Below are 26,619 nucleotides of genomic sequence, written 5' to 3' on the forward strand. Positions count from 1 at the left end.
TACTAATTAAGGAACCGGCATTACTGACATGATGTGCGTGGTAGAGGTCTACACAGAAGACCCGGGACCCGTACGGGTTCGGGTCTATATTTTAAATGATCAGCCGGGTCGGGTCTATTACTTCGGGTCCCGGGTCTGTTTAACATTGTGGTTAATACACAAGGTCGATCGGACTCGGAGAACACACACTCACATTTAAATAAAATATTTCAAAAACAGCAACAAAAACTTAGATGAACTGTTGCATACATTTTTTCTATGACGCTCAAATTGCGTTAAAAAGTTTATATTTGGTTGCTCCAACCATGCAGCTAACACGCATGTGCTTTTGTAATGTTTCTCTGGCTACCAGTCAGGAGCTTCTGCAGTGAGACGCAATGATTTTACCTTTGACAATTTGCTCTTTTATTTATAAGGCGGGACTTCTTCCACCATACCGCGTATTTTGCACTGACTACTCTCATTTTTATAATAATATTATAAATTGACCGTCTTGCTGTTATATCTAAAGTTTTCGCGACTCTGCTCAAAGAGCACAGAGATGATGGGAAAAGAAGTAAAGCTAACGAAAGCAGCCATAGCACTGAACGAGCAATCGTTATTATAATCCAAATGGGCAAACATTATTAAGCAAGTTGACCCGATACACAACAAATGTAAAACTGCGTTATTAATCACCATGACTATAAAGTGGACTTAAAGCTGGAATAAGCATTAAACATTTCAATTGTCAAGAGAGGAATAACATGGATGGAACTTTCTTGGAAATAAGGATTGTGCATCACACAGTCAGGTACAAGGAGGGAGAAGACTTCTATGGGTACAAGGAGGGAGATAACTTCTATGGGTAAGAGAAAAAGTTAAATTTTCGCTACTTGTTTTTTGACTTATTAATAACATTTAGCTAAAGAATATTTGCCGGTCGGGTCTGTGTCTTCCCAGACGGGTTCGGGTCCAGATTTTAAATAATAGACGGGTCCGCGTCGGATCCGGGTCCAGCTTTTAAATAATAGACGGGTACGGGTCGGTTTGGGTCCAGCTTTCAAAACAACAGACGGGTCCGGGTCGGTTCAGTGTAGCACATTTACCGGTCTGATCGGGTTCAGGTAGGAATTTTTGGACCCGTGTAGACCCGTGGGGCCAGGGGCAGAGGAAACCATGCCGTGTCTCAACAATCAGTAAACATGTCTTTAAAGATTGCCAAATGTAACCAAAATGACTTTAAAATATTTTTTTCCTGAGGAACTTTTATTTTGAAGCGGTCATCTGTTATGATCTAGTAACCATGGAAACATAGTCTTCGGATGTGGAAAAACCGCGTGGGAACAACACAGATGCTGTATACCTTAATTTAGAGGCTCAGAAAATAACATTAGGAATGTGTGGTTAAAGTTTGTTTTTGAAGAAGTTCCAGCTCGCATGGGGAGTGTTTGTTTACTTTGTGTACCGCGGATTCATTAAAAGAAGTCAAAAGTCGATGCTGGATTTGTAGAGAGACTGTAATTTAAAGCACCACTAATATTGGATCTGACAAAAATGACACAGCAGTATACACAGTAAAACATTTTTTACTTTATTTAAGATAACGTTACTGCGTTTCACTATTGCTTTGTAAGAGATCTCCTGTAACATCCGTGTCTAAACACGTGTTTGACTGTTTTAATTTACTAAAAATATTAAACGATTATTAGAAGTGCAATCTGACTGTAATACAACGGAAGAAATATACAAAGTTAGTGATTAAGAAGGACTTTCCAGCTGCAATTTAGATGCCCATTTACTGTGTTGTATACGGTAATTTAGGAAAGTTGCGTTTGAAAGGTCCAACACTCAACATAGAATTTTTTCATTATATACCTGTGGTATGTAACGTTAAGTGTATGTAAGAGCAACCTCACAAGCACAATAGAAATATACAAAGTTATTGATAAGGATTTATCAGCTAAGGTTTAGGTTCTGATGTGTGCTTACTGTGTTGTATACGGTAATTTAGTCATGTCAAGTTTAAAGTTTTGTTTCTACTTTACTATACGTATTGTCATTTACGTCCAGATCTTAAATGCGGCCCGCCCTTTCAAACGAACCATTTCTCCAGAGAGCCACTAATCCATGTTACAAAATAGCCTATTACTTATTGCTTTTGATGTTTTTGAATGTAAAAACCACGCGAACATCATAAGTAGACCTTTAAGTTATTTACGTTATTTCTGTTGTTTCAAATACTTACAGTTCATAGCTTCTGCCAACTCTCTGGCAAGTGGTCGAGTGTAAATACCTGCTCTGCTGGGGGCTCATTTATAAAAGTTTGCATAGGATTTGCATCAGAAGTGGCGTATGGATGAAACATAGGATGAGTGCACGCACAGAAATATTCGGATTTATAAAACCGTGCGCACGCACATCCTACACATTTTTCCCTTAACAAATCACAATCAATTCTAAATGAAGCGCAGCTTTTGCGGCTTCATGACACGCCCATAGTTGCCCATAAATAGTCCGTGAAACGCCCACAAGTTAAAGGGACACAAGGCAAGTCTGAGTATTATTTCTCTACTAGCTCCCCCTAGTGTCTGGGAGTACATGCTTTCTATATCTGAGACTGTATGAGACTGAAGGACACCGGGTCGGATACAGCGAACTTGCAAGTGGGGTATTCTTCCTACAGACGGTAGGGGCGGGCGAGAGAGTCTTCATTCGTCATGTAATGAGTCATTTAACCATATACAGACTTACGAAGATGATTTATTAACATAAAAATGCTGCCTTGTGTCTCTTTAATATGCATTGATTGCGAAATCAGGCAAACACAGAGAGGAAATAAAAAAAAACTTAACTTCACTCAATGTGAAGTAGAAGTTATCGTTGGCGAGGTGGAAAAGAGGAGAAAAATGTTGTTTGGAGGGCACAGTGTGGGCATTACTAAAAAGGCACTTGAGATATCTATCTATCTATCTATCTATCTATCTATCTATCTATCTATCTATCTATCTATCTATCTATCTATCTATCTCCTTAATTATCTATCTATCTATCTATCTGTCTATGTAATTGCATCTATATCTGCTCCACCAGACGGACACATTGACGAGAATATCAGTTTTGTACATTATTTCGTTCTGTTAACTATATTCTTTATGAGGATGAATTGCACAACATGCCAATATTATTGCAGTAAATATTTCACTTTTCTTTTAGCAAATATGTGTTCATTTGAATTTCTGTTGTAATTTTCGATTGATTTTTTTGTTTCACTGCTGACCGATCAAACGGGTGTTCGTGTAGGCTGTTAATTGTAAGACTTGCTTTGTGAAGTCTTCATGTTATTTATGAGAGGCAGTGTTGTCATTTTCACTTTCATGTGTTTTTTCCATCTGCCGACGGTGTCGCCATTTCTCATTTCACCCGTTTTTGTGCGTACGCCTGGGACAGCTTGCATGACGGACAGCACATTTTCCCGTCAAGTTTGCTTTTTATAAATAACAAGTATTGCGTAGAGAGTGGCGTATGCCTTCTTTTGTGCGTATGCAACGTTTACAAATGAGGCCCCTGGTCGCTGTATAGGGAAAATTTTGGAGAAATTTGGAGAAATGAAAGTAGTCATTGTTCAGGAGCTTTAGTGATTAGAATGTTCATTTTGGGTGAACTACCCCTTCAAGTCTAAATGGAATTAAATTTATGTTTTTATTGTCTGGTGTCGCATACATATCTACTTGGTCACTCACAAATCCTGTGGTTTCAAATGCTCACAATTCATAGCCTCTGCCGACTCTCTGGCACGTGGTCGAATTTAAATACCTGATCTGCTGGTCGCTGTATAGGAAAAAAAATTGAGAAATGAAAGTGGTCATTGTTTAGGAGCTTTTAAACATATGTTGAAGTCTTAATGGATCCAAATTGTTTTTATTTTCTGGTTTTGGTTACATTTTCATTCTGTATCTCACATATTTTGTTGTTTTAAATACTCACAACCCATAGCCTCTCCCGACTCTCTGGCAAGTGGTGGAGAGTAATTCCCTGCTCTGCTGGCCGCTGTACAGGAAAAAGTTTGAAGAAATTAAAGTAGTCAGTGGGTAGGAGCTTTAAGTGATTAGAAGTATCATTTTTGGGTTTTGTAGGGAGGCCAGGAAGATCCTGGCTTCACATTTGATTTCATGGCTTTTACTCTATCTTCATATTTGTATGGAGGCTACATACAAACTAGAGGTCTACACAGAAGACCCGGGACCCGACCCGGGACCCGTACGGGTTCGGGTCTATATTTTAAATGATCAGCCGGGTCCGTGTCGGGTCTCAATCTATTACTTCGGGTCCCGGGTCTGTTTAACATTGTGGGTAATACCCGAGGTCAATCGGACTCGGAGAACACACACTCACATTTAAATAAAATATTTCAAAAACAGCAACGAAAACTTAGATGAACTGTCGCATACATTTTTTCTATGACGCTAAAATTGCGTTAAAAAGTTTATATTTGGTTGCTCCTCCAACCAGGCAGCTAACGCGCATGCGCTCTTGTTATGTTTCTCAGTCAGGAGCTTCTGCAGTGAGACGCAATGACTTTACCTTTGACAATTGGCTCTTTTATTTAGAAGGCGGGACCTATTTCGCCATACCGCGCATTTTGCACTGACTTCTCTCATTTTTATAATAATATTATAAATTGACCGTCTTGCTGTTATATCTAAAGTTTTCGCGACTCTGCTCAAAGAGCACAGAGATGATAGCAAAGAAGCAAAGCTAACGAAAGCAGCCATGGCACTGAACGAGCGATCGTTATTATAATCCAAATGGGCAAACATTATTAAGCAAGTTGACCCGATGTAAAACTGCGTTATTCATCACCGACTGTAAAGTGGACTTTTAAAGCTGGAATAAGCATTAAACATTTCAATCGTCAAGAGAGGAATAACATGGATGGAACTTTCTTGGAAATAAGGATTGTGCATCACATCACACAGTCAGGTACAAGGAGGGAGAAGACTAACTTCTATGGGTAAGACAAAAAGTTTAATTTTCGCTACTTGTTTATTGACTTTTTAATAACATTTAGCTAAGGAATATTTGCCGGGCGGGTCTGTGTCTTCCCGGACGGGTTCGGGTCCAGATTTTAAATAATAGACTGGTCTTCGTCGGATCCGGGTCCAGCTTTTAAATAACAGACGGGTCCGGGTCGGTTCTGGGTCCAGCTTTCAAAACAACAGACGGGTCCGGGTCGGTTCAGTGTAGCACATTTGTGGGTCTGATCGGGTTCGGGTAGGAATTTTTTGACCCGTGTAGACCTCTAATACAAACATTGTCCCTCACCCAACTGTGGGGAACAACTTCGATCTCATTTGTAGTGTCAAAAATTACAATATGATACATTTGTCTGAAACTCACATATCTGTTGTTTTAAATACTCACAACCTATAGCCTCTCCCGACTCTCTGGCAAGTGGTTGACAGGAATTCCCTGCTCTGCTGGCCGCTGAACAGGCAAAAGTTTGAAGAAATTAAAGTAGTCATTGTTTAGGAGCCTTAAGTGATTAGAAGTATAATTTTTGGGTTTTGTAGGGAGTCCAGGAAGATCTTGGCTTCACATTTGATTTTATGGCTTTTACTCTATCTTCATATTTGTATGGAGGCCACATACAAACATTGTCCCTCACCCAACTGTGGGGAACAACTTCGATCTCATTTGAAGTGTCAAAAATTACAATATGATACATTTGTCTGAAAAACAAGAGTCGTAATCAATGTCTGATTCAGTAAAAAAAAAAATCCATATACAGACTACTTGCACAACTACTTCCTCTTTTTCCTTAGTACATCTCAGTTGTTTCCGGTCAGCGCATCTGCATGCAGAGATGGATTCATCATGTCAGATTACTTGTACCTTTTATGAACAAACGTCATGTACGTCATAGTATTAAGGCTGCATGATTCTTGCTAAAATGTGAATCACGACTTTTCTTCATGGGAAGTGAGGTCACGATTCTCTCAAACGATTCTCAGTTTTTTCAACAAAAACATTTATTGCACTCAAGTAAAAAAAAAGTGCTAAACAGGACTTTTCAGTTACAATAAAGTGTCTTAAAAGTCTCTTTTCCTTATTTTAGACATCTTAAGATGAGTAACTTAAAATGTGTTAGCTGTTAAACATAAACAATAGAATGCTGACACTAGTGGTGTTACGTTCGTGAACGAATCGTTCTTTTTGAACAAATCTTTTAGGTGAACGAATCGTTCTCGTTCACGCCATCCATTGACTCATATTTCTCGTTCACTGAAATTTCCCTCCCTTCTTGGGGAGCACGGACAAATGAAGCGCGGCTTTCTTTCTGCTTTCAAAGAGTGACAAAAGTACGAGCCAATGGCAATCAAGTATAAGCTGTGGCCGAGCATATGATTGGCTCAACGTACTGAATGAATACGCCCTTCACTGACCGAGCCGCTGTTTTGAGTCTGAACGAACGAGAGAGAGATTGCATTCTTAAACAAACTAAATGACTGGTACAAGTTACAACCTAATGAATGAGAGGGGTCGTACAGAAAGCGAGTGCAACGTAAACAATCTTGTGAAAGAACCATGTGGTTTTATTTTAGTAAAGTTATAGTAACCATGTTTAGGCGGACTATTTACCTTAATACAAATGATTATCAAGGTAATTACTTGATTGAAGGTTGAAAAATTTGGTATTTCTGTTTAATATAGTTTTAAATATCTATATAGTTTAATCCACCCTTTCACTGAACTAAAGTCAGTCATCTGCATCTGAACGAAGTCTTGAACGACATGACCGAAATTATATGATTTGTGAACGAGGATCTGATGACTGACTGAACCAGAGGAGGCATGCCAATCACTCACAGCACGGGAGTCTTTATTTACAACAAATCCAGATTAGATGTTCTATAAATGTACGTGTCTTAATATATTCTGTAGCTTGATAAAATTATGCTTAGTATTTCACAATTTGAGCTTGTTTAAAAACGAATGAGTTTTGCAGAGAGTGTTTCATTGTCTTATAACACAAAATGACACACATCTTTGCCACCTATTGGCGTATTTATGTAAAATTAAGAAATGTTCACTGAACGAATCAGTGAACGAGTCTGAATGAATCATTTTGGTGAACAAACTGAAAATGAATGAGTCACCTAAATGAACGAAAATTTCCATCACTAGTTGACACTAATAAATAAAATAATTGTACAAAAAAGCACATGTGCTATTTATTTCAATCAAACTGTGCAACCTTAAAAATTGTAAAAAATCAAAACCCTCGAAAGTAAACGATGATACAATCCGAAGGCTGCAGCCTTCCAGAGGTCGCATTTTTAAGCTGTTTACATCACCAAGACGGTCTTATTTCAAAATTTGAACAATTAGAAAGACTCTTAGTCTTTCTTAGTTAAACGTAAATTGTTGTAATATGTTTATGACTTGCAAATGTAATTTTTTTTTTTAAGAACAAGAACATTGCATAAATATAGGAGGATCACAATGTGCTTATTTTACATTCAAAATAAAAATGGATCAAATCAAAAGGAAGAATAAAAATAAATAAATCAACAACAACAACAACAACATGTGGGGTAGGCATGGGCCGGGTACCAGTTTCAAGGTTTCCAAGATTTTAAAGAGTTATGGTTTCAAAACCACTAAAATTTTCTGTGATAACATTTTCAAGGTATGAACTGTGTTTACACAAAATGAATTATATCATGTAATTGAATTCATGTTTACATTTCAATTACTTATTTTTTAAAGATATTATCAGTTAAAGCCTTTATTTTTACCTGGCGTAAACGTATGTTGCTCATGTATTGTGTCCAGTTAAAAAGTTTATGCTTTTAACACATAGTGTTTTAATGGCAATACTGCAGCACTGTCGTATTTTTGCTTACGGTTATCATACCGCCAGAATTTCATACCGGCCCATGCCTAATGTGGGGATTACTTACAATAACTCAATGAAAGCAAATGTTTCAAAAAATTGTATACATTTGCTTTGCTTTATTGCTTTTTTATTTTTAATAGTTTCAAAATAATTCCTTAATTCTATTCGAAATAAAATGCTGTTGGGTTTGTTGTTTGCCCATTTTTGTTTCTGTATGTAAAATGTACCATATATAATCCATAAGTTGATCAACATTGCGAATGTATAAGGTAAACCAGGCTTGATGACGTATCCAGCCTGCATATAAGACCTCCGGAGGCTGCAGCCTTCGAATTGAGAAACGTCAAGAGGTTTTTCCTTGCCTTTTTTCTGACCCAAAATTGTTGTGTTCTAATCGAGATCGTCGTGATTCTTTTTTGGGTTAATCATGCAGCCCTAAATAGTATAATAGTAATATAGTTATCGGGAGATATTCATCAGTGCCCGGGACCGGTAAATATTTCTCTTCGGGGAAATAATGATTTTACGACGGCGGGCATGGAGGATTGCTGGCAACGGAGCGAGGATATGGAAATTGAGTCGGATGAAATGTCTGAACAACTAACCCGAAGGCATGTGGAGACTGAAGGGCGTTTTTCTGTGAGGGCGACGGTGGATGGTTCGTTGGAGGCCTGGCGAGGCGATGTTTCTTTGCCGGTGGATGGATTGTGCCGAAGGAGCGGTCAGCTGTTGGAAGCGGACGGCGGGGGACGCGCAAGGAGTTGCGCGGAGTTTCATGCTGACTCTCCTGTGGTGGATGACGGCGAGGGACGCACATGGAGTTGCGCAGAGTTTCATGCTGACTCTCCTGTGGTGGATGACGGCGATGGAGTAACATATTGGTCTACGCAGACGCATGCCGGCTGTCCTATGGTAGTTGATGGCGAGGGACGTTCATGTAGGTCTGCGCTGACTTCTGGTGGCTCTCCGGAGATGGTTAAGATCCAGGATTTTCAAGTTCAAGCTACAGATCTGGAGAAGCGTCTCAAGCAAAGACTATACAAACCAGAATGGATCGAATATGCACGGTGTCGTTATGAACAGGTCTCTCAGGATGAATGTCTTCAACGCACTAAAGTCCAGAACTCTATATCTAAGGTGAACTGTATTGTACAATATTCCCCTATTGGAAATCAGATTTCAGACATCGTTAATAAACATTGGCATATTATACAATCTGATCCTGGATTAAAAGTTTTTACATCACCCCCCAGAGTAGTCTTCAAGAGACCCCCTAATCTGCGTCATGGCTTAGTTCGAGACCATCTTCCATCGTTGACCTCTCCCCACTTCTTACAGGAGGCCCCTCCAGGCAATTACAGATGTGGGCGGTGTGCACAGTGTAATTTCACTTATAAGACTAAAACCTTCAACCATCCACACACAGGCAAGTCTTTTGACATCAAAGGTACTATCACATGTTACACATCTAATGTGATTTACATGTTGAAATGCCCATGTGGTCGTGCATACATAGGAAAGACTACGAGACCCTTAAAGACTAGAATTTCTGAACATCGATCCAACATTAGAAACTGTGATCCAAAAAGCCCTGTTGCTGTTCATTTCACTCAAAGCTCACATAATTTGGCTTCTCTCCGATATTGTGGAATTGAGGTAGTAAAAACACCTCCAAGAGGGGGTGATATTCATTCCTTACTTTTAAAACGAGAAGCCTTTTGGATATACACCTTAGATACAAGTTCTCCAAAAGGAATGAATGAGGAGTTTGATTTGCGACCATTCCTCTGATTGATTTTGTGGACTATGTGAGGGTCTAATTGATTAATATATTTTTTTAGACATGTATTTGTGGAATGCTATTAGTAAAGGACTATAGTTATAGATCTAGGTTAATATTGCACTTATTCTTTATGGGAGATGGGGTGTATGTGTAGTTCCATTTGTATTAGATGGCTCTGGGAATAGAGTATATTTATATTATTTGTGATTTCTTATGTATGTTTTATGATCAATATTTCTGTTAAGGTGAAGAGCTCTCAAAACTACTATGTGTATACATATATATTTGTAGAGATCCTAGAGCTTTGTACACATGTATACATGATGGTATCTATTTATTCAATCATTTTGTGGTTGCTTTGACTTAGCTGTTTTGTAAGAGTGAAGTATTGCTGTGGTGATTTATTGAATACTAGTTTTTAATCATTGTTTACATTGGTATGATGGCACAACTTCGATTTTGACTGTTGTATGTGGATGTATATACAGAGAAATGTGTGTATATTTTTGATATATATTTTTGACTGATATTTTTGTATTTACACGGTGTTTGTCAATCACCTTTGTCATGTGACTAGTCAGGTGACCCATAGTGGGTATATGTATGAGCGTAAATGTTTTATTGTTGAAGTCTGAAGAAGGGCGGTAGCCCGAAACGTTACTTCAAGTTAATAAATCAATCTTTTTTGTGAGTTCAGTGTGCGGATTTCATTTTTGTCTTATTTAGTTGTATTTTTGGGATTCCGGCACCTGCTAGTGTTTGGATGTGCGCGTCTCTCTCTTTAATAAGATCCAGGATGTGCCTCCGTTTTGGGACTTCAGTTTCACCAAAGGTCTACACATTGTGCACCTAAATGTTCGTAGTCTTTTGTCCAAATTGGATGAGATTAGATTGATGATGTGTAATAGTAAAGTTGGGATTGTGTGTTTAAATTGAAGTCGAAAATTATGTTGTTTTAAGAAAAGATCGAAATCGTAATGGGGGCGGTGTTTGTGTCTATATCAGAGCTGATATCTGTTTTAATCGTAGAATGGATTTAAATCATGATCTCATTGAAGCTGTGTGGGTTGAGGCAAAGTTAACTAAAAGTAAGCCTATTTTAATTGGGGCACTGTATAGACCTCCCGATCAGAATAATTTCTATCAGTTGTTGGAGGAACTGTCTGTCCCCTGTAATGATTTTAAGGATGAGGTTATAATGGTTGGTGATTTTAATACTGATGTTTCTAATAAGGATCATGGGATGTATAACGCCTTTAATAGTTTTTGCCAGGTTCTAGATCTTCAGCAAATAATCAAAGAGCCCACTAGAGTAGCTAAAACGAGTCAAACAGTTATTGATCTCATTTTGGTCTCTGAGAAATCTATGATTTCACAGAGTGGGGTGGTAAATTGTACGTTGAGTGACCACTCATTAATTTATTGTACAAGGAAAAAATTAAAGTTGGACTGAAGAAACAAAATACAATTAAGACCAGGTCCTTAAAAAATTATAGTCGTGAGGTTTTTATTGAGTGTTTAAAATCACTGAAGTGGTCCTTAGTGTTATGTTTGGATGTTGATGAAGCATGGGAGCAGTTTAAAAATATGTTTTTAGAGGCAGTAGATAAAGTTGCTCAAAAAAATTTTTTTAGAGTCAAATTGAGGTCTGAACCATGGATGAATGGTGATATTTTAGAAGCAATTAGTAAGAGAAACAAAGCGTTTTCCGTATTTAGGAAGAGTAAAGAACAGGTTGACTTGGATAATTATAAGAAGCTAAGAAATATAGTGCAACAGATGATCAAAACGTGTAAAAGGGATTTTTTCCGGGATAAATTAACCGAGCACAAAGGTAATGCAAAAAAATTATGGCAGTCTTTGAAACAAATTGGGTTGGTAAATAAACTTAAGACAAAGATAAACAACATTTGCCTTAATATCAATGGGCAGCTCACATCTAATCAAAAAAAGGTTGCAGATAAATTTAATTACTTTTTTACTTCTATAGCTTGAGACTTAGTTGAAAAGCTACCAAGGAAATCTGGATTATATGATGGTGAGGGCATGTTTAGGTATTATTCTAGGCTTGGAGTGGTACCTGACTCTTTTGGCCTTTCCATTGTGTCACAGGAGGTGGTATTAAAGGTATTAAATGAACTAAAGTGGTCGAAGGCAATCGGATTAGATGAAATTCCTGCCAGATTTCTAAAAGATGCTGCAGAATTTATTTCTCCATATCTTACTTATATTTTTAATCTTTCAATTACTTTAGGCAGATTTCCTAAAGATCTGAAGCTGGCTAGGGTTGTTCCACTATATAAAAAAGGGAGCAAACTAGAAGAGGGTAATTATAGACCAGTTTCGATTTTGGGAGTCGTTTCAAACGTTTTGGAAAAAATAATACATGAGCAAATTTATAATTATATTAGTAATTCAGATTTGTTTTATGATTTGCAATCTGGTTTTAGGACATTTTATTCTACGGATACATGTTTATTATATTTAACAGATTATTTAAGAAGAGAGATTGATGTGGGTAAACTTTGTGGTATGGTATTGTTAGATCTCCAGAAAGCATTTGACACAGTCGATCACCAAATTTTACTGATTAAATTAAAAGCCTTGGGTTTTAATAGTATGGCATGTGAATGGATTCGATCATATTTGACTGAGAGGTATCAAAGAGTTGATATTAACAGTACTTTGTCTGGGGCGAGAGAAATAACATGCGGGGTGCCTCAGGGTAGTGTCCTTGGTCCATTACTGTTTCTCTTGTATATTAATGATATGAAATCTGTTTGCAAGTGTAATCTCTTTCTTTATGCGGATGATGCAGCCTTGGTGTTCTCCCATAAGGATCTAAAAGTTATTGAAAACCATTTAACTGTTGAGTTGGAGAACATAAGTGAATGGCTGATAAATTGTCTTTACATTTAGAGAAAACCGAAACTATCCTATTTGGTTCAAAAATAAGGTTAAGTAGGACTCCTGAGTTTAAAATTTCTGTGGGGGGTATTCAAATTAAAGCTAGTAATTGTGTTAAATATTTGGGTTGTTATTTGGATAGTTCTGTGAGTGGAGAAAGTATGGGTCGAAATGTTATTTTAAAAGTGAATCAAAGAATCAAATTTTTGGCTCGTAAGGCGCAGTTTCTAAATAAAGAAACTTTACAAATGATAGCAAATGCTTTATTTCAACCACTTTTTGATTATACATGTACTTCATGGTACAGCAGTAATCCTAGGAGAATAAAAGTTCAACTTCAAACAGCACAAAATAAATTAGTTAGGTTGATTTTAAACCTTAATATCCGGACCCATGTTGACTCTACTGAATTTCAGAAATTAAAATGGTTAACAGTTGAAAATAGGGTGAGACAATTGAAACTGAGATTGACAAGAAAGATCCTGCATAAGAATGAGCCAAGGTATTTTAAAGATTATTTTAAGCTTATTAGAAACTCTCATTCATACTCAACTAGAGGCAGTGCTACTGATATAGTTCCGAGTAGATTTAAGACCTGTTCTGGACAATATACTTTTTTGTATATGGCTGCAGTGGAATGGAACAAACTGCCTGTTGAGATTAAGTTAAGTCAGTCAGATTACAGTTTTAATCGGGCATGTGGCAAATGGTTAAGTGCTAAGTAGGTTATAGGTTTGAATTGTGTATTATGTATATTTCCTTTTATTGTGTGGTGTATTTGGTATTGGGATGTGGTGAGAGTACACGGTACCTTTTAGTTTTTTGTAGCTTGCTTGGACATCATGTTAGGCAACAACGAGGACCACAATGGAAATACGTTTTTTTTTAAACTTTCTCGACAGTTCTGATAATGTACAATGTTGCTGTGATGGTATCTTGTTATGTATTTTATCATTGTTACTGTCTAAATAAATCAAATCAAAATCAAAAATAGATAGATAGATGTTTGCGTGTGGATTTTGAGGTTTACGAGGAAACATCTGTAAAATAGTTGTGCCAATACATCTAATACGATAGTCAGACAAATCGCAGACAGCCTCCATGATGATAGTTGGCTTGTTTGCTAATGAGTGTTTAATCATTAATATGCTATTAGTATTAGCGTCATAGTTTCACATTAAAGCAACACTATGTAGTTTCCATGTAAAAATGACTTACAGCTCCCCCATGTGGTTGAAAAGCGCAACAGTGCCTGGTATCAGACACTCTTCTGCAGGCAGGGGGAGGGGCGGGGCTGTGTGCTCTACCCTCCACCACCACTTTCAGAGTGTGCTTGTAGCAGCTAGGAGGCTGCTCAGATTGCAGCAACAGTACAATTTGTCCAGTTAAAAGTTGTTCTATAACTGAAATTATTTTAGAGACATTATTTAAAGGTAAAAAAACTACATAGTGTTGCTTTAACATTCCACTTAACCTGCACTTGCAATGTGTGTTTTATGCTTTTTCTTATGTTTGAAAACTGGTGGCCTATTACTTTTATACGCCTGTAATGCGCCTGGCTCTGACTTTTGCAACACTGTAAACATATATAACGAAAACCTTGTGATATGTACTATTTCAAGTTGGAAGTATGCCATAAGGCTCAGTGCAAGTAGTCCAATGACACTTACTTAAAACATGTCTGACAATGTAGTCCAGAAATAATTGTGAACTTTAAAACTTCTGCTTTGCAATAACTATGTACATTAATTAATGTTTGATTTTATTGAGAAAATGTGTGAGACATTGGGAAGACTGCAAATTGGTATCCCATGGGCAACCTCACACACTTCTGCCAGGGCTTTGTGAGCTCAGTACACTGCATCAGGTACATGTCCATTTTGATGGGGGCACATTAGTGATGTTTCATCAGTTGAAAAACAATCCCTTTTCTCACGTTCTGACAACCTACGGATTATCTGTGCAAGTGGATTGTGAGGCTTCCTTACCATTCTCTTAAGCTCACCAAGAAAGTTTTCATAGGGAAAGCCAGATATGCAATCCAAAGGACCATGCACTTTTACATCACTAGCAAGATTTACCAGCCCATGAATGTTGTACACCACGTGCTCTTTGCCATACAACAAACCATAATGCTAAACAAATTGCACCAAAAAGGAGTGAGCCAAACCATTCATTTCAATACAAAACTGTGAATTTGCCAAAATGTAGATGGCAGCAGACAACAGCATGAAGTTGTCATAGACGTAACAATAGTTGACGGAATTCAGTAGCTTTCCACCGAAGTCTTTCACTGAGAGCCCTAGGCTTTCTGGCAAACTCTGCTGGAATCAAATCCTTCAATTGAACCAGTCTCTCAGAAATAGCCAAGACTTGAGTGCTAGAAAGTTTTGTACGCTGAGGGCCCAGTGTACCACACCACAGATCCGTTAGACGTCTCATCACACCCAAACACACAAGGTGCATATAATCATGTGGAAAACCTGTAACCATATCAATGTCCGTTTCTAGAAGAGGACAGTGTGCTAGATGGTTTTCCTCATCTAACTCTTGGCGAAAAGCGTCATCTGTTCTAGAGGAGGCATTGTTCTCGGGGAAACGTCATGCGGTGTTTCACATAGGAACCTTTCTGCTGACATTTGTCACAGCCATAGTAGCCTGTGTGAGACTTAATACCTTTGATAAAGGCTCGTCCTGGAGCATCACAGCGTCCTGGAGCATCACATATCACTGATGTAACCTTAACAAAGTAAGCCTTGCCACAAAAAAATAAAACCTTACTGGTCCCACAAAACATGCCTATGACAACAGGTTTCTTAGACAGACCTTTAAACATGCCAAGAATTGGCCAAAGTTGAACTGAGGAACTTTTAAAAAGTGGGAGATGATCAAAATTTAGCTGCAGGTTGAATGTGTCCATCTGGAAAAACAGAACATTTTTTAAAAGTGTTTTTGAAAGCATTTCTAATACCAATATAGTGGAAGGATCCACCAGCAATCATCTCAACAGTGTACTCTGTTTTTGTTTTCAAAAGGGACCTTCCATCTTTTGGCAGGGATGGAAAATGGATTCTAAGAATTGTCAGTAAAGCAGAAAGTGCAACAAGAGAGACTCCAAACCGAAGTGCCCAATCTGTAATGCTACTTCTTAGATCACTTTCATTGTTTGTGTCACCAGTACCACTACAACCACAGCTGCTATCTGTATTGTCTCTAATGGAGAGGCAATCCAGATTTCCATCTGAAGAAGGGATACTACCAGGAGGAACTGTACGGGATAGGTTGCTGACTGGAGAGATGTGAGGAGAATTAGTATGTGCATGCTCTTGACGCAATGATTTAAGGAAAGTGTCAACTTTTTTGCAGTCCCTTTTCCTAAGATTGCTGCGCTCATTGTAATCCATACTGAACAGTGCACTGAGTCAACAAAAAAAAGTGAGGAATATGCCTACCAAGTTCTGACTTAGGATGCTCACTACCCTATAAGAAGAGAAATACAACATTAAGATAACATTAAGATAAATTGATTTACTTAAAAAATTGGGATCATGTCAATTTAACTTATTAGAGTTTTGTAAAAAATATCCAGAGGGTTAAAGCTCAAAGTTGTTTATATCTTTTTACAAATTTCTCCAAAAGATAATAAATGAATGGCAAAAACATGATTGTTACAACACTGGTTGTTCAATGTACAAAAACATTTATTTAAAAGCGACATGATTTTAAAGGAATAGTCTACCCTTTTGCCACATTAAACTATGTTATTACCTCAACCTAGACGAATTAATACATACCTCCCAGATAGCACACGTACGTCGCGGAGATGTCTGCGCGATGTCTTGTTTCTCGTCTGGAAGACGTATTATTTAGGGCGTTTGCTCATCTGGAAGGCGTCGCCGAGACGTCCGACCCAGCTGTTTGCAAGACACCCAGCAGATCTTTACAAGATGTATGTTATTTAGAACGATGGCGAGCCGCCGTTTCCCAGATCTTTACAAGATGTTAGAACGGCAAGCCGCTCTTTCACAGATCTTTAGCAGAGCTTTAAAAGATGCGGAGCCGCTCTTTCCCAGATCTTTAGAAGAGCTTTAAAAGATGCGGAGCCGCTCTTTCCCAGATCTTTAGAAGAGCTTAGAAAGACGGTAAGCCGCTCTTTCCCAGATGTTTGTAAGATTACAAGATCCCTCATTAACAAATTGAATTGCCCTAAACTACAGCAAATTATTTCTACACACATCTACACATGCAAGCTGTGTCATCGATATTAAGTAATTAAAACAGCATTTTCAATTGATCTTAAAACAGGCAGTTGTTGATTTTATAAAACACATTTATTCAAATTAAACAATGAAAACTTTCATTCATTTATCTTTAAATATTTTTTACATGACAGTATGCGAAAACAACAACATAAACATAACATATTTAAAATAATCAAAACCTTTCCTCGTCTGCTTTATTAATCTCCATTTTAAAATAAAACATTTCAAAAACTTACCAGGAAATAATCGTGATAGGCTGCTCTTTCTTTATAGCTTTAATTAGGATCTAGAAGATAAAATTACCCGAAAGTGTTATCATTGTTAAATAAATTACGGATGTGCGTCTTTACGTCAAGGTCGTGATTCTACATAACAACATCCGCTTGACCTCGCAACGCCAAGAAGAAGAAAGGCGTGGAACACATGCTTAAGGTATGTAGTAATAATGCATTCAAATAATAAACTGTTTGGTGTGGGATCATTTAAATAATACCTTGAAATTGGGTTCATAACAGTTATTCATGCTTTAATATTGATATTTCGCCCACCTGTCTGACGTTAATTTATTTTGATCGTTTATGTAACTGAGTCTTATCTAAGATTCTAGAAAGATATAGTGGCTTACTTTTTTTTAAACGATCAGTATTATGGTTGATATTTGTATTGCACTTGTTAAAACATTTTTTGCCCCCATTTTTCATTTCATGAGCTGAACTTAAATATTTTCTATGTCCCCAAAAGGCCTATTTCTCTCAAATATTATTCACAAATCTGTCTAAATCTGTGTTAGTGTTGCGTTTATAATTGTGGTTAGTGTGTGTGTAAGGCACTGCCTGTGAAAACCCAGCTAAAGTCTTTTTTGTGATGTATTGTTTTCTACATAAAATCATCCTAAACAATGAAAAGAACATTTTGTAAAAATATCTTATCTTTAATATTGGCTGAGTAAGATTCTTTGTATAAACCCTCAGTCTGTTAATTTTGTCTCCAGCCTGTCAAGATCCTTCAGATGATGTTTGAGAAAAAAGTCATCATCCTCTTCGTCACTCTTCATCCGTATTTGGGGTAACAAACACCTGCTTCCCACAAGAGACTGGACCGCTGAAGTCAGGTGGTCAGTCTTTATTTGCATTCATCCTAGAACCGTCAAGACTGCCTTTTTGCAGCTGCAATAGCAAAGATAAATGAATTAGGAGTGTAGCTTTTAAAATGCTTTTACTATTAAATGCATTATTTTGATTTATTTAAACTTAAGAATCAAATAGGTGTGTAGTTTAGGTAAAATTCTTATAACTGCATTTGTCTGTTTTACAACAGATGTAACTAAGTATAAATTTACTGTTTTTTTTTTATGTTGGATGGATCATCAGACCTGCACCTTCCTTGAACATGTTGGTAAGGTAACACTTCATCTGAGTAAATGATGATGCTTTTTTATAAGAACTTTTTATAAATAAATATTATTATTGTTTTTTTTAGGTAACTTACTCTGTATTTGTTCACGGTGGTCACCCCAGGGTCTCAGGACTCAAAACGAGTGCTCTATGGATTAAACAGAAAATGTAGTATAAACAAGTGTTAAGTTATGTCTTTAAATGCCACTAATAATGTGTTTCTGTTTTCTTTCTCATTATGCTAACAAACGCTCTTTTATCCCTCATGTTAGGTGGATCAACACTCCAACCATCTGCATTAGGGACTGAATAAAGGATGCCCTCTGTAGCTGGGAATGTTAGATCAGGTAATTTGCATTTGATATATTTTTAAAGACACACACTAATGCTGCTTGTACACCGCCAGCGACTAGCAACACAATCTCGTTCATTCCAATGGAAGCTTTGCCCCATTCAGCAACATGAGCAACTGTGACCATTGACAACAGGAAGTGGGCATGTCCAGCTATGCCACAACGTTGAGGAAAGTTTAACTTGATGAAGGACTTTTGGGAGCAACTACCAATGAGAGTGAAGCAGTGAAGTTCGTGTCATCACTCTTTAGTCATTTACTGAGAGGATTGTTACTCATTTATTTGTAGTTTTTACTAGGACAACCAGAATTGGGAACGCCTTCTGATAAACTCATTAAAAGAAATGGCTGACACACAGTGACTAGGTTGTTGGCGGTGTGAATGCAGCATAAGGCCTTAAACGGTCTGTGGCAAATATTTTAGCACCCAAAATAAATAGGGGTGATGCTTTCAAAGGAAAACACCACAGCTTCTCAACACTTTACTATGTTCTTACCTCAACTTAGACAAATTAATACATCCCTATCTTTTATCAATGCATGCACTTAATATTTGTACAGCGTGTCGTGAATGTGTTAGCATTTAGCCTAGCCCCATTCATTTTTCAGAGCGCAGTAACATCATCACTCCTGACTACTCCCCCTCTTTTGAGTTTGAGCGAGAGGTGGAGTAATCAGGAGTGATGATGTTACTGTGCGCCGAGGTCGAAGTGCTGCAAACTTAGTGCTCTTTTGCCATACAATATAGTTCTCATTTTTAACCGCTTAAAAAATTGCCATGTTTTATTTTGTGCCACCATACTTACTCGTGTAACTACTTATGTAACAGTCTTTAAATAGGGAAAACATGAAAGGGTTGGGTGGCTTCTAAATTCATCCCTGTTTGGATCCTAAGGAATGAATGGGGCTAGGCCAAATGCCAACACATTCACAACACGCTGCACAAAGACCAAGTGCACGCACCGAAAAAAGATGGGCATGCATTAATCCGTCCAATGTAAAAACATAGTAACATTTTGGAAAGCGGTGGTGTTTTCCATTTAAAGGGATAGTTCACTCAAAAATGAAAATAATGTAATTAATGACTCACCCTCATGTTGTTCCAAACTTGTAAGACCTCCGTTCAACCTCGGAACACAGGGTAAGATGCCCTAGATCCAGTCCGAGAGCTCTCCGACCCTCCAAAAAATGCATGCGCCGTATACCGTCCAATTTCCAGAAAGTCAATTAAAACACCATCAAAGTAGCTCATGTGACACCAGTGGGTCAGTTAGAATTTGTTGAAGCATCATTAATACATTTTGGTCCAAAAACAACTATTCATTCAGCATTGTCCCCCCCTCCGGGCCTGCCGCGAATGCGCGCGCACAATGGCGCTGCTGACGTGTTATCCTCAGAAATGTTTGCGAAGATTTTGTTTGCGAAGATTGTTTGCGAAGATTTTCTTTACAGCGTCTCCGTCAGACTGTAAACGAAAAAAAAGCTTGGGTGCACCAGATAACACGCCAGCAGCGTCGTACGGCAGCAGTGTCATGCACACGGTTCACAACAGACCCGAAAGAGAAGACAACGCCGAATCAAGTCGCCACTCTTGGACCCAAATGTACTTTTGATGCCCCAACAAACTCCAACTGACCCACCGATGCCACATGAACTACTTTGATGATGTTTTTATCACCTAACTGGACATGAACAGTACATCGCACACACATTCCTAATGGAGGGCCAGCAAACTCTCGGACCACATCCAAAACATCCCAAACAGCGTTTCCGAAGATGAACGAAGGACTTTAGGGTATTATTTAAATCAACTAAAAGAAAAACAATCTTTAAATGGTTAGTAAAATTGAGGTCAGATTTTTGAAAACTTACTGTCTTGATGGTCATCCAAAGTTCTCGGTGCAGAAAATCTGTTTTGTATGGATCAGAGTTAGACATTGTCATGTAATATATAACAATGTAATAGCAAGTGTTATGTTGTTTTTGAAAATGCTGTGAAAATGAAAAAAAGCTATTTGTTTATCCACTATGCTATCAAATGCTCTTTTACCTTGCATGTTAGGCGGATCAACATTCCATCCATCTGCATTAGGATCTACCTTAGAGACACTCACTGGAGCTGTAAAGGGAAGCAGGTAAGTTGCACAACCCATCAAGCCTTTGTGGGGAACAAGGTTTCTTGTAGAATTCTTAGACTAGCAATTTTTGTGTGAGAACTTTAACATGATAGAAATTGTTAAACTACAAATATGGTCAACCATGAAGCCATCTGAGTCTATATTGTCTTAGAGAAATTCTTACTCAAGAATCTGCATATGGACTCTATGCACGCTTAACTTCCGCGTTTGACTCACGGCTGCTATTCAGTTTCCGGTACGGGATATTTAAAACGGATTGACGGCAGAATCGCTCAAATGTACTCGGTTGTTTGCTGAATTTACCCAAATTTACAACCTGTGGTTTGTGAAGAATTGTCCAGATGTGCAAACTCGAGAAAGGTTACAAGTTTTATGTGTCGTCTCTGTATAATCATTAAGATATGTTCAGCTAGCCTGTACTAGCAGAGCTTACATTGTGCTATTTTTACGATTCGAACAGCAGGCTAATCACGCTGGTAATATATTACGTCTTTGTAATGTTAAAGTATGTTAAAGTAATGTTAAAGTGTCAGGTTAAATAAGAGATTCATGTACACATCGATTGTCAAAACATTTTTACTTGGTTATTTTTGAGTTAGTATCCTGACACATTTGAGAATCAAAAGAACAAAGCAAAAAAGGCTTAACTATTGTAAAGTCTGTTGTAGAAATCTATATTTTTCCCATTATTTGTTATCCCGTTTATTTAGTTTGTTGTATGTGTGTGTGTTTTTTTTCTTTCACTCAAGTTATTCTTGTTGTCATTGATATTATATTTCCATTTGTCTTTTGCATTTGTTATTAATAAAGAATACATAAATATCGAAAATATGAGTTTCAACTGTTCTAACATTTAGCTTGTATAACCAAAGATGTTATCTTTGCTAGTACTGATAATAACAGTTATACCAATCAGGGCCGGAGTGGGACTCATTTTCAGCCCTGGAGTTCATGCCTTAGACCGGCCCACTTTAGTTCACGACTGACTATTAAAATAATTTCTTTAAACCCTCAGTAGTATAAGTCTGCAGTAGTGCACTGTTCTCTGCAGCCTTGCAATTCACTGTATTTTTCAAATATATAATTTCATATTCCGTGCAAATGCAGTAAACAATTATAATTTTTGCCATAATTATGCAGCCCTACCATAAGACCATAATATTACTAAAGTAAACTTATTCAAAAACTAAAGGAAACAAATGTGTTTGTATTTTCCTCTATATTTCTATTTCTAAAAAATGGTGAGTCTTGAGATTAACTGTTGGGTTGATAACGTTTGGAAACCCCTGATATACAATACACAAACAAGATTTATCAAGTATGCATTGGAAACAAATGGAAATAATCTGTATCTTTTTTTAGTACTTAGATCATGTCTATTGCTAAATAACGTAGGCCTACATTGTGTTAAAAAAAGAAAACATCATGGATATACTTTTGAAACTAATGAGTTTTGCATCAAATAGATTTTTGTTCCTCTTGCAATAAACGATGAATAATGACTATTCATAGAGAATTCATCTATGACTTGGATAAAAAAAATACGTTTAGAGGCCAGCCCGTTTGTATTAAGACGCGCTCAAGTTTATTTAAAATATAATAGACGCGCTCGGCGCGGCAAGGGCACTCAAAAGACGCGCTCAAGTTTATTTAAAATATAATAGACGCGCGGCCGGCAAGCGCACTCAAAAGACGCGCTCAAGTTTATTTTAAATATAGACGCGCGGCCGGCAAGCGCACTCAATATAGACGCGTCTGAAACAAAACTCGTGTTCAAGTAAGCGCTTTGAAAACCAGAAGACAGCGGCACGTCCTGCGTTTCCCATGCGTTTTAGATGTCAATGCACCCTAATGCAAGAATTCTTCCACTAAGTGGTCGGGACTCGGGACACAATCAACTTGATCATAAAGCGGCGGGGACATCTCTCACCCGCAAATACGCGTCATCCCGGTGGCATGACAACACCGGCCCTCGTGGCCAAAAAAAAACAGACCGGCCCACCGGGAATCCTCCCGGTTCTCCCTATGGCCAATCCGGGCCTGATACCAATTTATCAACAACAGATGAATAGCACTGTTATCAGTGCAATTTTTATCTAAAAGTATTGGTAATGCAGATACAGGGTAGCAGTGTAGAAGTTGGCATGCTTTCCAGTGAGTCGCTGTAAACGCTATGACACAGCAGTGGTGGCTAGAAGTTCGGTCCTAAAAAATATACTTTCATACGTTTAAATGTCATTATGGTATTAAGTGTGGAGTTATTTCTATGTAAAGTAAACAAGCATCAACAAAATTTGCTGTGTTATTTTGGCTGTTTGTGCAACCAAACAGCCAAAATAACATAGCGCTCTATGACTGGCGGAAGTAGTCCAGCATCCTGAGATATCCCCGGAAACACGTCAAGCGCTGCCGTGCATAGAGTCCATTGCTATAGATATGCAGAGTACTTATCTTGAAACAGTCGTAAAATATTAATGTTTTTTGTTTTGTAGGTCACTTACTTTTCATTCGTCCTTGTTGGTCACCCCAGGGTCTCTAGAGTGAAAATTACTCAATCTATGGATTAAACAGAAAATGTAGTTTTATGAAGTGGTATGTTGTCTTTAAATGCCAATAAAAATGTGTTTCTGTTTTCTGTCTCATATAAAAAATACTCTTTAACCTGCCCACTGGAGCTGGGATTGGTTAGCTGCATTTTTTACATTAACAAATAAACACACTAAATCCTAGGCTTGAACCTGCCTTAGGTTTTAGCATCCAAATTAACTAGGGGTGCTGATTTTTAAAGGAACATGCCCACATTTTGGGAATTTAGCTTATTCACAGTATCCCCCATAGTTAGATAAGTCCATACATACCATTCTCATATCCGTGCATGCTGTAACTCTGTCTGACGCAGCCCCCGCTAGCTTAGCTTAGAACAAAAGACTGGTAGTGAATTTGACTATACAAATCACAACACATAATAGGAAAATGTTTGCGTTATTTTGTCATGTTTGGAAGCCGTATGCTAGATGGAGCCATTCACTTCCAGTCTTTGTGCTAAGCTAAGCTAGCGGGGGCTGCATCAGACAGAGTTACAGCACGCACAGGGATGAGAAAGGTATGTATGGACTTATCTAACTCTGGGGGATATGGTGAACAAGCCAAATTCCCAAAATGTGGGCGTGTTCTTTAAGGATTTAGGGGTATTTTTGAAGTTAAATGAAGCCGTTTACCTTTTAAACTGTCTCTTTTATAAGGACTTACTGAATTTCTTTTTTCAGCAATTTGGGACATTCTTCCAGTTGTCGGCAACTTTGTGAAAAAGGCTGGAAACTAAAATGCAGGTACTGTTTCATTCTTTTGTTTTTTACAGCTATGAAAAATAATGTGTTATTAATTGTACTGTCTATTAATTAATGATTTTATACAGTGTAACTGATTCTGCTTACCTGACTCATGCAGAATTCTGGCCTGGTGTTTGGTCCGTGCTGTCTTTGGCTCTTGCATCTCCATCATCCTGACCCTCTTTAGCAGCCTGTCCATGTATTTATTTGGAGGCCACCATGAGCACCCATCTGCATAATATGACTTTGTTACTCAGTTGTCCATGCTCCTACAAATTCTACATTTTTTGTAAAGCTGCAACAAGTTGAAACCCTATAATTATTAACATTTGATTTTGAATGATGTAATTCAAATACATGAATAAGTAACAAAAGCAGAAATATATTAATTAAGACATTACCTTTTTGTTGATTGTTTACTGATCTATAAATCATTTTGCATTCTCATAATTGATCATCATAACTTGGTATACAGTGGATGTGTGGCTGTAGATAACTTTCTGAAGTCAATTTAAAAAGGCAAAAGTTAATAAATGCTAAATTGGTCAAATATACATTGTTGTATTTTCACCATTTTGATCTTATTTAGGCATTTCATAACTTGAGGGAAATTTACGTATACTGATGTTTCAAATCAAATATTAATTTATTAATGACAGCTAATCATTTTATAAAGATTTTTTATAACAATATTTATTTATATAATATCAATTTAATACATTTATTTCGTTACACCTACATCACTGAGCGCAAGGGAGTGCAGCCAACAAATACATTCAGGTGTGTTTGACTTAACACCGAGATGCGCAGACAGCACGTGGTATGACATCAAGTACCGCGAGAGTTTGGGAAAGCCCCGGAAAAGGTTTGAACTCGCGGTACTTGATGTCACGATCGGTCTGCGAGTAGATCAGCATGAAGTCAAACACATCTGAGAGATGTGTGGGCTGCCTGCACTCAACGTTGGGATCATTCAATAGAGTGTAACCTCAATCGGTTTTTGCAGCTTCTGGGTCCCGTGTAGAACGATTTTTTGTTCTTTTCCAACTCGATTTTTAACTCCCTAAACTAGTAGGATGTTCCAACGGGTGAAGCAACAGTGCTGACGGCAGTTTCAGTGTCAAGGTAAGTTAATATGTAATGCATGGATGTAAGTTAGTCGATCTACATAATCATCGTCTTATATTAATGTTCTATACGCTATTAAAAGCTTATTAACGTTTATCAATGCAATGCTATTCAGGTCGCTGCAAAGTCCCGAAGCCACGTTGTAACGTTAACTTTACATGTTACGCACTGGTGTGGATAAACCAGCCAGTTTAATAGAGTTATTAAATGCCTCAAACCTTTCCCGCCCTGTAACGTTACGTTAAAGTGGCACTTATACGGATTACGTTCATTTCAGTCAGACATTTTCCTAAAAACCACTCAAAACCGTAAACGTTGTTCTATTGGAGTGGTTGAATAATTGTATTTGTTAATTGTTTCAGTTATATCAGTTATATCTGTTCTTTAATTCGTATTTCTAACAATTAAAACCAGGAAGGACAAGCTATAAGTTACTTACCAAGATTTTGACGATCAAACTGACAGAAAAACTAACTTAAAGCCGACTATTAAACCAAAAACATACTATTACAACGTGAAAAGGAACGTAATGTGTACAAATTTTATTATTTACAGGTTATTAATAATGTTATTTGCGACAAAAAAGTTGAGGGAACTCGAGCAAATAACGGTCTTCTGGTAAATATTGTGGTCACGTGATGGCCTCGCGACATATAAGTCGTTTCCGGTCGTTTCTCAAACGCACAGCTGCGTTCTTTTAAAAATATTTTTAATATATATTTTTTAAATAATAAGAAATACAAGTTCAGTCAGGGGGTACATTATACATATATAAAATAAAAATAAATAAGGCTGCGTCCATTTTTTTTATTTTTAATAAGGCTGCGTCCTAGAATGCTGCATGTCTCGGCTGCCACGTCATCAAGCATCGTTGAAGGACATCTCAATCTGCTTGTTTTCTCTTTTGTTGTTTTAATTAAATTACAAAAGGTTTAACTGTCCATGTTGTAAAGACTGTTGATACATGACTTTTATTCACTGTACTACAGTATTGGATTTTTTTTTTTGGTGATGCATTGCTAATTTTCAACTTCTCTCTTTAAAGTTTTCATGCCATGACCACTGGGGCGGAAACCATTATGACATTGCCTTGGACATCAAACTAAACCATCTCATTCTGGCTTTTGAGGTGGATTCTAACCTCGAAATCTCAGAAGGACAGGTCTAAGATGGACGCAGCCTCCATAGGATGCAACCTTGCATTTGAGAAACACCCATAGAACGGTCAACTTACCCCATACTCTAACCTGAATGCAGGGATCATAAAACTTTATCTTTTACCTTAATTGTTAGATGGGTGTTGATACCAAACTTTTTTTCTCGTCTACCCAGGAGAAAGTCATGGTGTTCTGCTGCTAAGGTTGTTATAAAGTATGCTTTTTTCCATTTGTTGCATTAGGCAATAATATCAAAAGACATAAATTCTGAAAGAAATAAGATAATT

General features: G+C 37.6%; 1 long non-coding RNA gene across 4 annotated transcripts; it reads right to left on the minus strand.

Annotated features, from left to right (window-relative positions):
- Positions 1-17,744: 17,744 nt before the first annotated feature.
- Positions 17,745-26,195, minus strand: LOC129454739 (uncharacterized). 4 transcript variants are annotated; one of them, XR_012365980.1, is made up of 8 exons: positions 25,615-26,195; positions 24,153-24,547; positions 23,968-24,036; positions 23,220-23,274; positions 20,631-20,699; positions 20,453-20,490; positions 18,323-18,376; positions 17,745-18,000 (listed from the first exon to the last, which is right to left on the minus strand). It is a non-coding gene; the product is annotated as an uncharacterized lncRNA (long non-coding RNA). The 4 variants fall into 4 exon arrangements; XR_012365982.1 differs by lacking the exon at positions 25,615-26,195 and having other exon boundaries at positions 23,937-24,036; positions 24,153-24,292; XR_012365981.1 differs by lacking the exon at positions 25,615-26,195 and having other exon boundaries at positions 23,968-24,076; positions 24,153-24,277.
- Positions 26,196-26,619: the final 424 nt, after the last annotated feature.

Source organism: Misgurnus anguillicaudatus, chromosome 23, assembly GCF_027580225.2.
Source record: "Misgurnus anguillicaudatus chromosome 23, ASM2758022v2, whole genome shotgun sequence".
Classification (NCBI taxonomy): Eukaryota; Metazoa; Chordata; class Actinopteri; order Cypriniformes; family Cobitidae; genus Misgurnus; species Misgurnus anguillicaudatus.